The following is a 15,458-nucleotide window of genomic DNA, read 5'->3' on the forward strand; positions in this document are numbered from 1 at the left end:
CCAGGTGGTCAACTCAGAGTCCTAGAGAGAAAAAACAGAGGGAAAGAAATTATCAAAGAAATAATATAAGAAAGTTACTCAGAATGAAAGGACTTGATATTCCAGACCAAAAGAAAACAGAACAACACATTTCAAAAAAAATCATAACTAGTCATATCACGAATATTCAAAGCAGCAAGGACAATCCAGGTGGTCAACTCAGAGTCCTAGAGAGAAAAAACAGAGGGAAAGAAATTATCAAAGAAATAATATAAGAAAGTTACTCAGAATGAAAGGACTTGATATTCCAGACCAAAAGAAAACAGAACAACACATTTCAAAAAAAATCATAACTAGTCATATCACGAATATTCAAAGCAGCAAGGACAAAGATCTTAACGGCCTCCAAAGAGGGAAAAGAGGTCACATTTAAATCAGAAGATGTGGGACATCTCAACAACACCACCAAGACCTAGACAATAACAGAGTTGTGACTTCAATATTCTAAGGTAAACCTCTATCTGATTTAGACTTCTGTTTCCCCCAAAGGATCATTCAGGTATGCAGGGAGAGAAAAAGGAAGCAAATATCCAAAACTGTGCCTTCTCTTGGGAAGCTATTAAGAGACATCCTCTTTCAAAAGCAATGGAGTAGCACAAGAAAGTCAGGAAACAGAAAATCCAGCCAAGGATAGAGGTCAATCGCATGCGTAAAATGAAATCCCAGGGTGACGGTAATGCCACAGGCCTCGCGAGCTCCTGGTCCAGATCGCAGCAGCCATCTGAGCAGCCCAGATGGGCGGTCTGCGAGGGGGAGAATGGAACCAAGGAGCTACTAATGTTTTAAGCATTTTAAGAGAAGTTTTGCAATTCTGTTAGAGCATTTTAGAGAAGAATTATTGATAACTGAGCAAAGGAAACAAAAGGAGACATTGGTAAAACTAAACTCTAAAGGAAAAGATAATATAGTCATAGTATACTATACAGTCCTGATATGAATAAAATTTACATAGCCATAATAATGAAAATATCTATAATTACTTTAACTAAAATGGATGATATAATTACATTATCAGGATAGGCACAGGAGGTGTGTATGTGGAGAATGACTATGGCAGGATGGATATGAGAGCAGAGGGCTTCTTCCTACAGTAGAAAGTCAAATATTCAAAAATAAATCAAATATTTAAAAATAAGGAGAAACAATATTTAGGAATCTAGAGGTAAGTGCTAGAAGAAACTGCTAAAAATTGAATGTGATTTCCTCTGGGGAAAGATGTGGGAAAGAGAAAAGCAACTGCTGACTTCTAGGAACTAGTTCTGTCAGCCAGGCTTTGGTGTTGCTGTGGGCTAGCCTGACACTCACAGCTAGGCCTTGGTGTTCTCCTGCTGAACATATAGAATTTCACAGAATATTAACATCAGACAAGGCCACTCTGTGACTAAGATTGATCAAGGCAAAATGAAGACCACTCTATAATTGTATCTAAACACAGACAAGACAAAAGCATTCCTCAAACCACAAAACACCAAACATCTCCCTATTCTAGCTAATATGAGGGAGGGCTGCTTCTTATCGCTCTAGCTTTAGCATCTTTCTAGACTGCCTTCCCAATAGACATGATTTATTGAGATATCCAATCACAGAATTGTCCCCACTTTTAAACAGCATCTAATCCAGAGCAGGAAACTGTCCCAAAGGAACTACAACCTGGAGGGGAGCAGAATTTGCTACCCCAAAGTGTGTCTCCTTGGTTTGATTATTTTTAAGAACAAAAGACTCAGGAAGAAATTTTGATCTCCTCCCCAACTGCTTAAACGAATTTAAGATAGAAGGCCTGTTCCAGGAAGGAGCTAATACCATAGATAACTGTAGTATAATATGAACTAGGTGTGATAGACAGAGAGGAAGCTAGCGAGGCCCATTTGATCAAAGTCCTCTCCATGTCTCACTGTCTTTGCAAGGTATGGCAAACATTTGTTTACCAAACATTTGCTTTTCCTTCTCCATGTGAATTGCCTTCCTCACCTTTGAAGTCCCAAACCACTACCTCCAAATATTCCTTTGTCTTTAGCTGAAGATGCTATTTAAGGTGGTGGTTTTGGCCATTTTGAGGAGTTACTCAGTTTTCCTGGGTTTCTCACCTTTATGCATGTTATTAACTTTGTTTAATTTTCTCCTGTTGTTCTGTCTCGTGTCAGTTTAATTCCCAGACCAAACCATCCGGAAGAACCTAGAAGGGTGGAGGAATATTTCTTCCTCATCTACAAACCAAAGCCCAATCCTATAATAAGTCCCTTTTCACACCCTTTAACTGAGACACCCTATAGTTCCCCATGGTGTGAGTTCTCCCTCACTGAAATGAGTAATAAGCCCTACTTGTTCAATTACAGGTATGTTCCTGGTAGCCTTTGGCTGGAGGGTATTGACAGATACCTTGGTATTTGGGTTAGGAGGAGGGCAAGGAGCAAGAGTCTGCTGCTTTTCTTCAAAGTTTTTGTCATACTATTTGATTCTTTAAAAACTATATACACAGTATTACTTTGATATAAACTAAATGCCCACCTTAAAAAAGAACTAAGGCCAAATATTGCATTTACTACCGATCCTTTGGCAATGATATTAAAGTTAACATAACATATTCACATCAGGTTGGTTATTTTAGAACAGCTAACACATACTATTTTAACTTGATAAAGAGTAATTTATCATTTGAAAATGCTTGGAATTCAGTGGCTAGTGTCCAAGAATGAGCTTAAATTAAAAGCAGTCAAGTGGGCTGGACATGATCTTCAAACAGAGGTGGAATAATTACCACCTGGTAATGGCCCAATATCAAATAATTCATCTGGAGCACAGAGCTCTAGAGACAGCAGAGGTCAACAAATGTTTGATGATTAAGATGATGATGAAATCTAATAAACAATCCACACATTTTTAAAAAAAAAAATCATCATACTATTCTCCTAAAAACGTAATTTAAAAAATTCATTAATATCATCAAATACTTGGACAGGGTTTCTATTTCAATTGTCTCATAAAAGTCACAAATGCTTTTCTTTTTTTTGTTAAACAATTTTAAAAAATTAAGCTCCAAATAGATTCCACATAGGCAACTAACTCTGTTAATGATTTTCATATGAATTAAAACAATTGAAAACGTCATTTACAAAAAAGCCAACAAGGGGCCGCCCCATGGCCGAGTGGTTAAGTTCACATGCTCCGCTTTGGTGGCCCAGGGTTTCACTGGTTCAGATCCTGGGCGCGGACACGGCACTGCTCATTAGGCCATGCTGAGGCAGCATCCCACATGCCACAACTAGAAGGACCCACAAGTAAAATGTACAACTATGTACTGGGGGGATTTGGGGAGAAAAAGCAATTAAAAATAAAATGAAATTTTTAAAAAATGCCAACAAAAATAGTGATGGAGCACCATTTGAAACTCATCTTTCTTTTTTTTTTTCATTTTTATGTGTTGATGAGAATTAGAAGTCAATGAGTTGACTCAGAGTAAATCACCAGATTTGAAAATCTGTAGCAGACGTATTTGCAGAGATAGACTCATTTTTTTGTGTTTAAGTAAATTCTTGAATCTTTACCATTCAATTACACTAATCATTGATTTCGAGATGTTTTCTCATACCTGGGAGTTGAGTATTGAAAGTTCTTATTGTCAAGTCCTATAGTCATTATATAAAGAAAATAGTTTGTTCAGAGTGTCAGTAACTGTATTATAATTGAAAGGTGATTAAGAGTATCCATTATCTGGTTAGCAAAAACCCCTTTTTTAACAGCATTAATGGCCTCTGAAATTAATGTGTTTGAATTACAGCTTTGTAACATTTCTCTGTTGAGTCATTGTGTTTGTAAAGATTATGACTCGTTACACAGTCATGGGCCTATGACATGAACCCAGTGAAGTAAATTTTCATGTGAATTGAATACTAGACAGTTTTCTTCTCTGCTGAAAGTTTCAAAGGCAGATTTTCAAATGAGAGTGTACCAGACGCACTGCTACAGTGTGCTTTATGGTATCCCCGCACTCAGAATGCGCTTCCTTACCTTCTTCACCCCTTGACTCCTACCAGGGCAATATTAGAGATTTGAGATATAGTTCTGGTAAAGAGAAAGAAAAAAAAAACATTTAAGAGGAAGTAACTGAAAGAAGAAAGTGAATTTTTTAAAAAGGAGATAAAGAAAGAGTGTAATAAGTTTTGATGCTATGTATTCCTCAAAGTTCACCTCCTTTCCCCTGGACAGTCATAACAAAATCCAGTGGAACATAGCTGTGCGGTTCCAGATCTCACCTCCACAGAATAGCCTTTCTACCCATACTCTACGGCATCTCTTAGAGACTTATTCCTGGACATGTCATACAAGGACTCTTCTCTTTGAAAGTTGAATTGTCATCAGAAGTCTTATTCCTCAACTTGCAAGAATAAATTTGCAAAAAACAAATTCTTCCACATGAACTACACCCTCGACATCATGAAAACTCTTTTTTGAAGTGGGGAAAGGATGCTGAAGGATTCCCAATTTGCTGCTTTTCGGAAATAATTGAACTTACAACTCAAGTTGGCTGAGACCACCTCAGGACCCACCCCTCCCCGCCAGTGCCCATCATTACTAGGGGAATGACATTGTACACACTGAATCCTCAAGTGTCTTTGTTGCTGAGAAATGAAATTCATTATAAATGGAAAGTATTAAGGTCCTTAGAACCACAAGTTTCTCCCTTCTTAGACCATTGTTATCTTGACGCACTTGATCTTACATTATCAACTGCTGTCTTAAATTATTTACATCCACTACCATGCTAACCATTTGCAGTATCATTAAAAAAAAATTATCAATCTTTGTTTTTTGCTTCTCTTCCCCTCCTCACTGCTTTCATCACCAGGGTCAAGGCACCCTAGGATCTTGGTGAACAGAAATGGGTGGGAGGAACAGCCAGCATAGCTGGTCCTAGGCAGCTTTTTTATTATGAAATGATCACTGGCGTCTCCTTTCTGGCCCTGTTTCCCGCCTGCCTCTCCCTTTCAGCACATCTTCCGTGTTGTTCTTCTCTTGTTGCCTTGAATCATCTGCCAAAAATCACTTGGATAAACCCATTTGCACCAGAGTCTTGGCAGGTCTGTGAGTTTCCTCACCAGCATTACTTGAATTTTGTAAGAATGAATCTGTAATGGTAAAATGGAAGCTTCTATGGGCTACCTTTCCAGGTACCTCTCAGCCTATGTGTTATGTCTGCACAGTGAAGTGATATCATGGGGAACATTTTTTCCCCCTGTTATTTTGAGCACTGTCAGAAATGCATGACTTTTTACTGGTTCATTTCTTAATTCAGAATTGGCTATAAAATTTTAAGGGAACTTTATTTGATTTAAAAATTTTACTTTTAACTCCTCGTGATAAAAACAAGAACAAGAACAAACTTCTATTTTCACAAAGGACTCAATCATTGTGAGGACACAGACGATCCAAGATTCTGCCATGTTTTAAAGATGCTGTTACAGTTACTAGTAGACCCAGATACTAGCTCCAATGTAATCCCAGGTTCCCAGATTGAATTAAATCTGCTTTGGGTTATTGAGGTCACATACTGCATAAATGCCCTCTCCGTGTCATTTCTCTGTATATAGTGAGTGTGCTTCAGTGATCTTTATAATATACATTTATTTTTGGAGCTCATTAAACAGGTTAGCAAATTTAAAATAGGTCTAGCCAGTAGACAGAAACTAAAGCTGAAGTTAGAAATACTCTCTGTGGTATTATCTAACATAAGATGAGGGTCGTTTTCAACTTTTGGCTGCTACCTCCAAAGAAACTAAGGGAGCTATTTGAAAATCAAGTCTTAAAATCGCATCTTTACTATATACACATAATTATTGCTTAAAAATATTACTTTTGTTTTAAAAGCAAAAATCCATACAGAAAGTGAATGCAATAAGCCGTTTTGTCCAGGTAGAGGTGGGAGTAAGAGAATTCTAGTTTAAACAGTGCAGTCCAGTTTGTCTTCCCCACCGCTCCTCTTATACTCTCTTTTGCTACGAACACATGGTTGCAATACCTCCTTAATCTCAAACTGGTTTGTATTTTCCTAAAGGCTAAGATCCTTCCTGGGAAATAAACTAGGTGCTTAGGGATTAATGATTTAATTGCATTTCAGTAAAGGTGCCATATGAATTCATTTGATTACACAGGACAGTACAGTAAATCAACTCCTCTGTATGGGAAGTGGTTTCCCTGTACTTTGAAGGAGTTAATCCTTAATTGTCTCATTTACCTCCTAAGAGGGATGGATGGTACTAGGAGAAATATGCCAGTACGTTCAATACTAGAAGATTTCTCTTATTTCAAATGTATTCATCCATGGGAAGAACTGACTCCTTTGGGCACTTTTAAAAACGACACTTCATTCATTAAAGCTTTAAAATTTTACTGATAGCTTAGAATAGTAAAAAGGAGCAATTTACAAAGAATTGATAATTACCAATTCAATAACTGGAAGCGCAAAGAGCCTTCGGACTTTACTTTGTAGGATAAGCTATAAAATTTTAAATATGCATTTTTAACATATTCAAAATATTCCCATTAAGAAATTCTAGATTTTTTAAAAGTACCAGACTCTCAAATATTTTATTGTACTTCATTTGCTCTCATTTCAGCAACAAGCTCTAAACTTCATACCTGGAAAACAATCTCAACATTCTTAAGAACTCAGCGAGTGGAACACTTCAAAGATAGATAGCAGGGACCGTGCTGGGAATTAAAAAAAAAAACAAGAAAATTATCTTTCGTATGGTTTTTGAGAGGAAGAGGTGACCCATGCGAGGCTATTTATGAGTATATAGGGATGTTTTGAGGATTTTTACAGGAGTTGAAATCTTTATCCTTGTCCAAAGGAAAAAATAGCAGTGTGTTTGCATGACCTTGAAGACTGATATTTTGAGCCATTACTTAATCCAGCAGCTGTAGCAAAGGCCTTTTGTTTGATACAAAACAAACAAAGAAGCAGAATATAATAAGGCAAGTGAATTCTTGAGAAAATTGGCTGTGTGGACACAGCTTCAACTTCCATACAATGTTAACTGTTTAAATGTGATAGTGGTGCTATCCTTCCTGGAGTTTACTGCAGATTTAGGCCAATAATAAATATTGCAATCCATCTGGGGACAAAGATCACCCATGAGCCATGAGTAGCACAAACAGCAAAACAAGATCATCAAGGATAATCCACTCGAGAGAAGCCAGGGGTTTATCAACAAATCTCTGCTGAATAAACGTGAGGACAACTGACCTGTACATCTACATATTACAGAGCAAGGAGCCCTGAAGTGAGATGTTTACCCACCAGTCCACATATATTGTGGGTTCATTATGTGCTAAGCACTGTCCTAATCCTGTCGGTGGTTTAAAAGAAATAATTCTTGTCCTTGTGGATCTTAAAAATCTAGTAGGAGTGACTAAACAAGGCATTGATAAGGATCAAAGGAAACTGTAAATTTACATCAAAAGAGAAAATTAGCCATATATTAAATAGAGTTTTAAAAGAACAAATGCTATAGATTAAACAAGCAAAGCAAAGGGAAGAAACAACAAATAGCATAAGAAGACAAGTGGAGTGGTGGATGTTAAATATTAGTAACTTTAGACACCCTCAAATGCAACTTCAAACCTGTGGCAAACTCCCCAACTTGTAGAAAGAACAGCCGAGCCACAGATGAACCCAGAGTGCAGCAGTCAGGAGAAAGCCACAGCGAAACCATCCCCAGGGATGCAGCCGCAGCAACGAGGCTGTTATTTCACTCGTCATCGAGCTATACCAAGCACATCCTGTTTCCGTGGGGACAAGAACTGTGAAGCAGCCAACATCTTAAGCTCAAAAAAAAAAACTCTGCTAGCTTATATACCAATTTATTTTTAACAATGACATTTTTCTGCTCAATCCTGCAAACTCTCAGACTGTTATATCATTGAATTCGGTGGGCCCAGAAAAAACCTGGTGGATGTGAGTTTGAATGAAAATGTAAGCATTGTTTTGTTTTGTTTTGTTTTTTCTGACCTACAATGTGTAAGGCACTGAAAGAAACAGTTGTGCTTACATTTGCTTCTTCTCTAGGGGATCCCTGGATTTCCAACACTACTCTACGTTAATTGCCAATATGACTGTTCTTCCCTATGTTTACTCTCAAATGGTTTTCTGGGATATAGAAATAGTAAACCAAGGGAAGTATACCATGTCCAGTAACTGCTTCCAGCCCCTTTCAGCTGAATTTTGAGATTCAAAGCACTTGGCTCTCTCAGAAGACTTCAGTAAAGTGCTGTTTTTGTGCTGTGGCTGATTGCATCTGCTACATAAAATACAGTTTCCTTTGAGGTTTTTAACACTACATCCTTTGGAGAGCCTCAATACCAAGATAAAATAGAGCTTATAGCACTTTGTAAGTTCAGACTCAAGGGAATTCCCACAAGTAAAAAGTTCGTTTTCAATATTTTAGAAATAGCCAACAGCAACCACCTCAAACAACTGTACACCACGCCAAAAATATAATATCAGTGGTATCTATATACACCTACATATTTACACATTCTAAAATGTGTTCCATGTGCTGTAGAGAAATAAAATCCATCCATTTTGGTGAGGACTAATAACTTCAATTTTAAACCCTAAATTGAGCAGATAACATACAATTATGTTCATTCATTACAAATGTTTGCTAAGTATCTGTGTGCCAGCAGCTTAGCAGTTCTGATGCTATGTAATCTGCCTTTATTATATACTTTTATTTGGAGTTTATCTTAGTGTGACAGGGAAAAGAGCAGTTCCCAACCTGTTGCGGCATGTAAAGTTTATCTGACATTTCACAACTAAGTTAACACCAAATTCTTTCAGGTCTGATTGTTTTGTTTATCTTGACTGCTAGAATAAAATAATTGGTGAGTTATGCTTGAAACAAAAATCGCTCTATTTCCAAATATTTACTAAGACTATTCTCCACCGTTGTCAAGCACAGTATCTGTTTTACACGATACATATCAAAAAAGTGTGTTTTCAAACTGATTATATTTCACAAAAGTACTATAATCACTAAGAAATTGTAGATGTTTTTAGTATCAGTTTTCCCCATAATGAATTAGTTCTTTTGACTGGTTAAGGATCCATTTTCATGATGTCAGATCACTGGATGGAATTTTGAGTTCTTGGAACTTCAAAAGCCTCATTATGTGATTTATGTGATATAATATTCAAATCTAATTTGAAAAGAAATGCTTCCTTAGAGTCCGTTTCCTGAGCGGGTCTTTGTAAATAGATGCGAGTTTGGAAACTTCCTCTCGCCCATGCCACCTCTTTTTGTCGTTCCTGAATGAGTTCTCTTACGATAATTAGAGGTGAATTAAATATTGAAATCAAGTTAGCTTAAACTTATAAGGAAATGTACACTTCCAGGACTGGCAATGATCCCTTAGGCCCCTCTCTTCCCACCTCCTCATTTTATGAATGAGGACACTGAGGGAAGAGCCAGCTGGGGCGGATGAGTTTTACTCCAGAGCTGCATTCGCTGCCTATTAGTTCCCTGTCCCACTTCTGGTACCTGACTCAGGAGAAAGGGAAAGATTCATTCTTTTAAATAGAAAAGCTATGAGATGTAAACTTCACACACTCACTTGAATTGGAATTAGAACTGTTAAATTATTCACAACTGTTAAGTAGTATTTCTTTCCAAAACTTGGTCAGTAATTTGTAATCGCAGTTTGTTTGGAGTAAACATTGGTATACATAATTTAAGAATCTTAATTTAAAATAGCCTACTTATTCCCCTCCCCTCTGAGAAAATCCAAATATTTTAGGGTACTTATACTCACATACAATATGATCATTACAAATAAAACCAGGAAAATAAGAAATCATACAGCGAAAAAGAGAAAAAAATTACTAGAAAAGAGAGAAGATTGTTCTTAAGCATTGAACTTAAACTTGAGCTTCCTGGCCAGCAGGGCAACGGCAGGATGAAATCTTTTGTTACCATTTTTAGATGAAAGACAGAATAAAACATTCTGGTACTGAATCCTATATGATTTTGACATACAGATCTTTATGTAAAGAACACTAAAATAATGAAGGTCTCCAAAAGAGAATTTGAAAAAGAATCAAAATTTCTTCATGGTTCTTCGATTGAATCCAGTGAAAGCATTTGAACGTTAACTTGTATTCCTGGCAAAGAATTTTCTTTAGGACAACAGAGTATTCACTTAGATAGCGTATTGCTAATAATCTCAACTGAAACAGGAATAGAGGTTAAAGCAATTGAAGAAACGGGGATTAGCTTATCCCTGCACTTAACATTGAACGTTAAACAAGGAGGCCATTAGACTGATGTGGCTGTAATAATGCCATGGTGGCCTTGATAAGCAAACCAAAATCTAGGGCTATAAATGCCTCAGGGTCACAAAATCAAAACGCTAAGGATGACCAATCACAAGCAGCCAGCTAGGCTTTAAGCTGTAGCCAATCAAGTAATTTCTTTTCTTTGCTTCTGCACTTTCTCCATATGTGTCTTTCCCCTGGCTCCTGTAGGGGGAGCGCTCCTAACCGCTTTGGATTAGGTGCTGCCCAGTTTTAATTGATTTTTGCTCAAATAAACTCTTAAAATTTTTAATATACCTCAGTTTATCTTTTAACATCTCTTACAGTCTTATTCAAATATTATATTAACTATGGTTTGGGCTAGAATAGATGCCAGTTTATTTACTGATGTATTATAAACTGCAGGGTGAACTGTATCTACACTTACTTGGATTTCCTGGGATGTGGAAAAAGCTGATACTCTTCTCAGGATACTCTCCCAAGGATAGCTTCATTCCAGCCAAAGGCCCAATGAAAGTGGATAAGAAAGTAGGGAGACATGGAGTGGGAGTGGCTTCCATGGGTTTTCATCAGAGTGGTCTCAGGATAACAGGAATTTCCTTCTTTCCTTCTTCCTTCCTGAAGGAAGGAATCTAGATGGGCCTTGACGTTCTAAGAAAATCTCAGCACGGCCATCTGGGAGGTCTTCAGCCAAAGTGACACTAGAGGAATCCCTGATCTCCCAGGAACAGACCTGCCTTAGTATTCCTGCCACACCCAGTCATTGGCTCAAGCCCACTGGGAAGGCATGGCCCTAGCACAATTAAGGTAGTGGGTTCCGGAGCTTAGCAGCTGGGGCCATTAGTTACACTTTCAGCAGTCAGAGATCTAAGAAACATATTCTCATGGCCACCACAGCAATGTACATATAATGGCCTTAATTTACCTTGAGTAGTGTTAATCATACTACTTTCCAATTTTCTTTATCTATTTAATATATAATAATAGAAATCACTGTTTGAGTGTGCACCATGTGGCAGACACTGTTAAAATCTTTAAATGCATTATGTCATTTCACACTCACAAACACCCTGCTATTATTCCCATTTTACAGAGGATTACTTAATAAGTTTCTTGCTCAGACAAGCTATGATGGACTATTATGTCATCTTGGTTAAACCTAAAGCTATAGTTTCCAGAGTCCACTCACCTTATGGTCCCCCTACCTATAGAGTTAGCCAAAAGAACTTGCAAGAGGTTTGAAAATTAGTGCTGCAGCAGACATTACTCTCTGAAAGTTGTTTTGCAGCCAGATGAGGTGACGGACAGATGAAGTGGTCATCAGTGAGATCGAGCGTGTCTTGGTTCTCCTCTGCTCTGCTGGTACATCTTCTGGTCTGCTGGCCCTGATGATCAATAGTGGCCTCATGCAGACCCCCAGACGCTTGGCTATGGCCTCCTGGAGTTGGTCTCCATAGAAAGAACAACTCTCCATAAAGCTTTCCATGGGATCTTCTTTTATGGTTCTAATTGAGCAATTGGGTGTACTTGCCTTCTCAGACTGGCTGCTTGCTAACTTCTCTGATCTTCTAGACTCTCCCTTCCAGATCTTCACTTTCCTAGCTCTTCCCACAATTGCAAAGTCTAATTCCTATAATAGAGCCCTTTTCCCAGAACACATAGGGATTCTCCTCCCCTGCCTGAATTCTGACTGATAGAGTAACAGTGCAATAAGCATCTGTTGAATGAATGGGCAGTGTATTGCCTAGCCTAGGGATTGAGATCTGTGAGGTGGGCCTTCAGATTCTGATATCTCATGTTTTGGATTAAAGAAAGCACAATCCATTTGTTTCAAATGCCAAATATGCAAGAAGAAAACTGACCAGAAGTCATCAAGATTAAAGTACCTTACTTGTTTTCCCATACAAGAGTTCATCCTACCGTTTCACAATATGTGATGTGTGGGGTCAAAATTTTGCCAAAAAAAATTAAATAAATATAAATACCTACAAATGTACCTGGTTGAAACCCCAGATTTTTGTATCCTAGAAAGTAAAGGAATGCATTTAAGTCAAGGAAATTTTAAGAGCAGGTATGATCAGTCAAGCTCAAGCTCAAGTCAAGGGTATGTCTTAAATGTCCTCAAGAAACATCCTATCAGCTACTATGGCACATCTGCAATTTTCTTCTGCTTCCCAGTTCCTTGGGATTTCTGCTACCAAGGCCTTGAAAGCTGTGAAACTTAGGTCCTGCTGACGGGCATCAAAGATGAGATTGCCCTTAAAGGCCCAAATATGGACCTACTACTCAATTTGCTGCTCAATCTGCTGCGCCTGCTCCTTGCTTCAGAAATATCCATCATAGTATAACCTCCACTCTCCAGGGCTGCTTTCTTTGACATACTGTACATATTATTTTTGTGTTGGACTCTCAGTATCTCATAAACATGTAAGAAACAGCTTTCACTTTTGCAGTCTGTTCTTTTATAGGTCCTACCCTATGGTAGAGGTCTGAGTCATAGGGCTGAGCTGAAGGGCAATCTGTGTCACTGATAGAGTGAAGTACTCAGAGTTACCCACATTCCCACAGAGGGGAAGAGGTCCCACACCCACGCCTGCCCTACTTCAACCAGGTTATCATCAATTTTATCTGTTTTATTTTCATTTCCTCTGAAGATTTCTTTAGAACAAAGGAGTCTTCTGCTACAAAAAGATTTTCAAAACTACTAGCATAGAACCTTCAGATGTGCCCAAACTTATCTAAATCCAAAGATAAAAATACCTAAGTTTCAAGCTAAGACCACTACTGCAAACATAAAAAAATATTTACATGGCCCATGATTCTTAGGATTCAATATAAAAATTTCCCCCAAGTTTTATAACATTTAAAAAGAATAAATTTCCCTCTTATCTGTTAAAGAATATTGCTGTGTGTACATGACCTCCCAGGAAACTCAAGGCCTACATTCCTTGAAATTGTATTTGTGGGTCCAAAGAACTTATTAGAGAACATGTGGTAGATACACTTAGTGCTTTGGAGGCTCCAGAGTACAAGAACTCCCATCAATTAAAAAGATCATAAATCAGAATGCCTGGATTTCACTAGATAAAGAAGAGAAAATTAAGAAATGTTTTGAGCTTCAAAGATTTCTAATAAGACATTGCACTTTGCATTAACATGCGTTAGTTTCAAGGAGTAAATGAAAATTGCATATGAAAGGGATTTGAAAGCTACAAAGTACTAACAAAAGTGAGGTGCAGGTAGTTGAAGTGCTTTTCTCAAGAAAAGTGAATACCTGGGAAAATATTTGAAAAGGTAAAAAAGAAAAGAAAGGGAAATGAAGATATAGAAATTTAAAAGAAATCAGAACTCTTTATCAGTGCAAGCCATATAAAAACAGAATTTTTTAAAATTGACTTACTTCTGGGGCTGGCCCAGTGGCTGAGTGGTTAAGTTCACGTGCTGGGCTTCAGCGGCCCAGGGTTCACAGATTCAGATCCCAAGCACAGACCTAGCACTGCTCATCAAGCCATACTGTGGCGGCATCCTACATAAAATAGAGCAAGATTGGCAACAGATGTTAGCTCAGGGCCAATCCTCCTCAGACACACACACACACAAATATACATATATATATATATATATATATTGACTTACTTCTGTCAAACTGATAAATTCACTGCCTATTAGTGTTTTTCAGATAAAGAAAGCAAAATATTATTCTTCAAACATTGAGCCATTTACTTATGATATTTGTAATAATTTCTGTGTAGTTCCATAGATTTTTCACATATTTTTTTCCCGAAGGAAAATGGTTCTTAATAGACATTTCTATAGAATTTTTTTTTTTTTTGTCTGAGGAAGATTCACAGCCACAGCATGGCTGCTGATGAGTGGTGTAGGATCGCACCCGGGAACCGAACCTGGGCTGCCGAAGTGGAGCATGCTGAACTCAACTACTAGGCCACAGGGCTGGCCCCACCACAGAGTTGTTTGATGTGTTCTATCCTCATGGATTTCAAAATGGATTGCTCTAATGTAGATTTTTCTCTAATATGTTGTCCAACTTAATCTCATAGTTAGCTTGATGGTTTTCACATGTGTATTTAGTTAGGATAAATATTCTTTATTGCCTATGATGTGACTTTTAATTGGTAACACCTGACTCACATTTAGTTTTCTTATTTGTGACCCATTTAATCCAGTAGGAATAAATGAGACTGCTAATAGCTTTAGTGACTACTCCTTGACCCTTGTAAATATGTATCATTCATGGACTCATTTGCATTAACTCAACGTTTATCGTTTATACTTTAACACAATCTGTACCGTAATGGCACCACAAAGACATGGTGACTATTTCTGATCTCTGGGTTGATCAGACAATAATTTCCAATGACTTTATAATACTTTATAATATATATATACACCACATCTTCTTTATCCAATCATCAGCTGATGGGCCTTGGGTTGCTTCTACATGTTGGCTTTTGTGAATACTGCTGCAATTAACATAGGGGTGCACAAGTGTCTTTTAATTGTTGATTTCCAGTTCTTCAGATAAATACCCAGTAGTATAATAGCTGGGTCACATGGTATTTCAATTTTTAATTTTTTGAGAAATCTCTATACTGTTTTCCATGGTGGCTTCACCAGTTTGTATTCCCACCAGCAGCATATGAGGGTTCCCTTTTCTCCACATCCTCTCCAACATTTGTTATTTTTTTGTCATGGTAATTATAGCCATTCTAACAGGCGTAAGGTGCTATCTCATTGTTGTTTTGATTTGCATTTCCCTGATGATTAGTGATGTTGAACATCTTTTCCTGTGCCTATTGGCCATTCATATATCTTCTTTGGAAAAATGTCTGTTTGTATCCTCTGCCCATTTTTTGATTGGGTTGTTTGTTCTTTTGTTGTTGAGTTGCATGAAGAACCCTGGGATTTTAACCAAGCACATGAACACCCAGAATAAAGATTTCATTTCTCAGCCTTCCTTGAAGCTAGATATAGCCATTCAATTAAATTCTAGTCCATAGGGTATGGGTAAAAGTAATAGGCAACTTCTAGATCTGGCCTCTAAAAGAGTACACTGCGCTGTCTTCTTCCTTTCTTACCAGCTGGGATG

General features: G+C 37.7%; 1 long non-coding RNA gene across 1 annotated transcript; it reads right to left on the bottom strand.

Annotated features, from left to right (window-relative positions):
• Nucleotides 1-3,983: 3,983 nt before the first annotated feature.
• On the bottom strand, nucleotides 3,984-7,786 carry LOC139044879 (uncharacterized). Its single transcript, XR_011502278.1, has 3 exons — nucleotides 7,661-7,786; nucleotides 6,673-6,744; nucleotides 3,984-4,098 (listed from the first exon to the last, which is right to left on the bottom strand). It is a non-coding gene; the product is annotated as an uncharacterized lncRNA (long non-coding RNA).
• Nucleotides 7,787-15,458: the final 7,672 nt, after the last annotated feature.

The sequence above is a fragment of the Equus asinus genome, chromosome 3 (genome assembly GCF_041296235.1).
Source record: "Equus asinus isolate D_3611 breed Donkey chromosome 3, EquAss-T2T_v2, whole genome shotgun sequence".
NCBI classification, from domain to species: domain Eukaryota; kingdom Metazoa; phylum Chordata; class Mammalia; order Perissodactyla; family Equidae; genus Equus; species Equus asinus.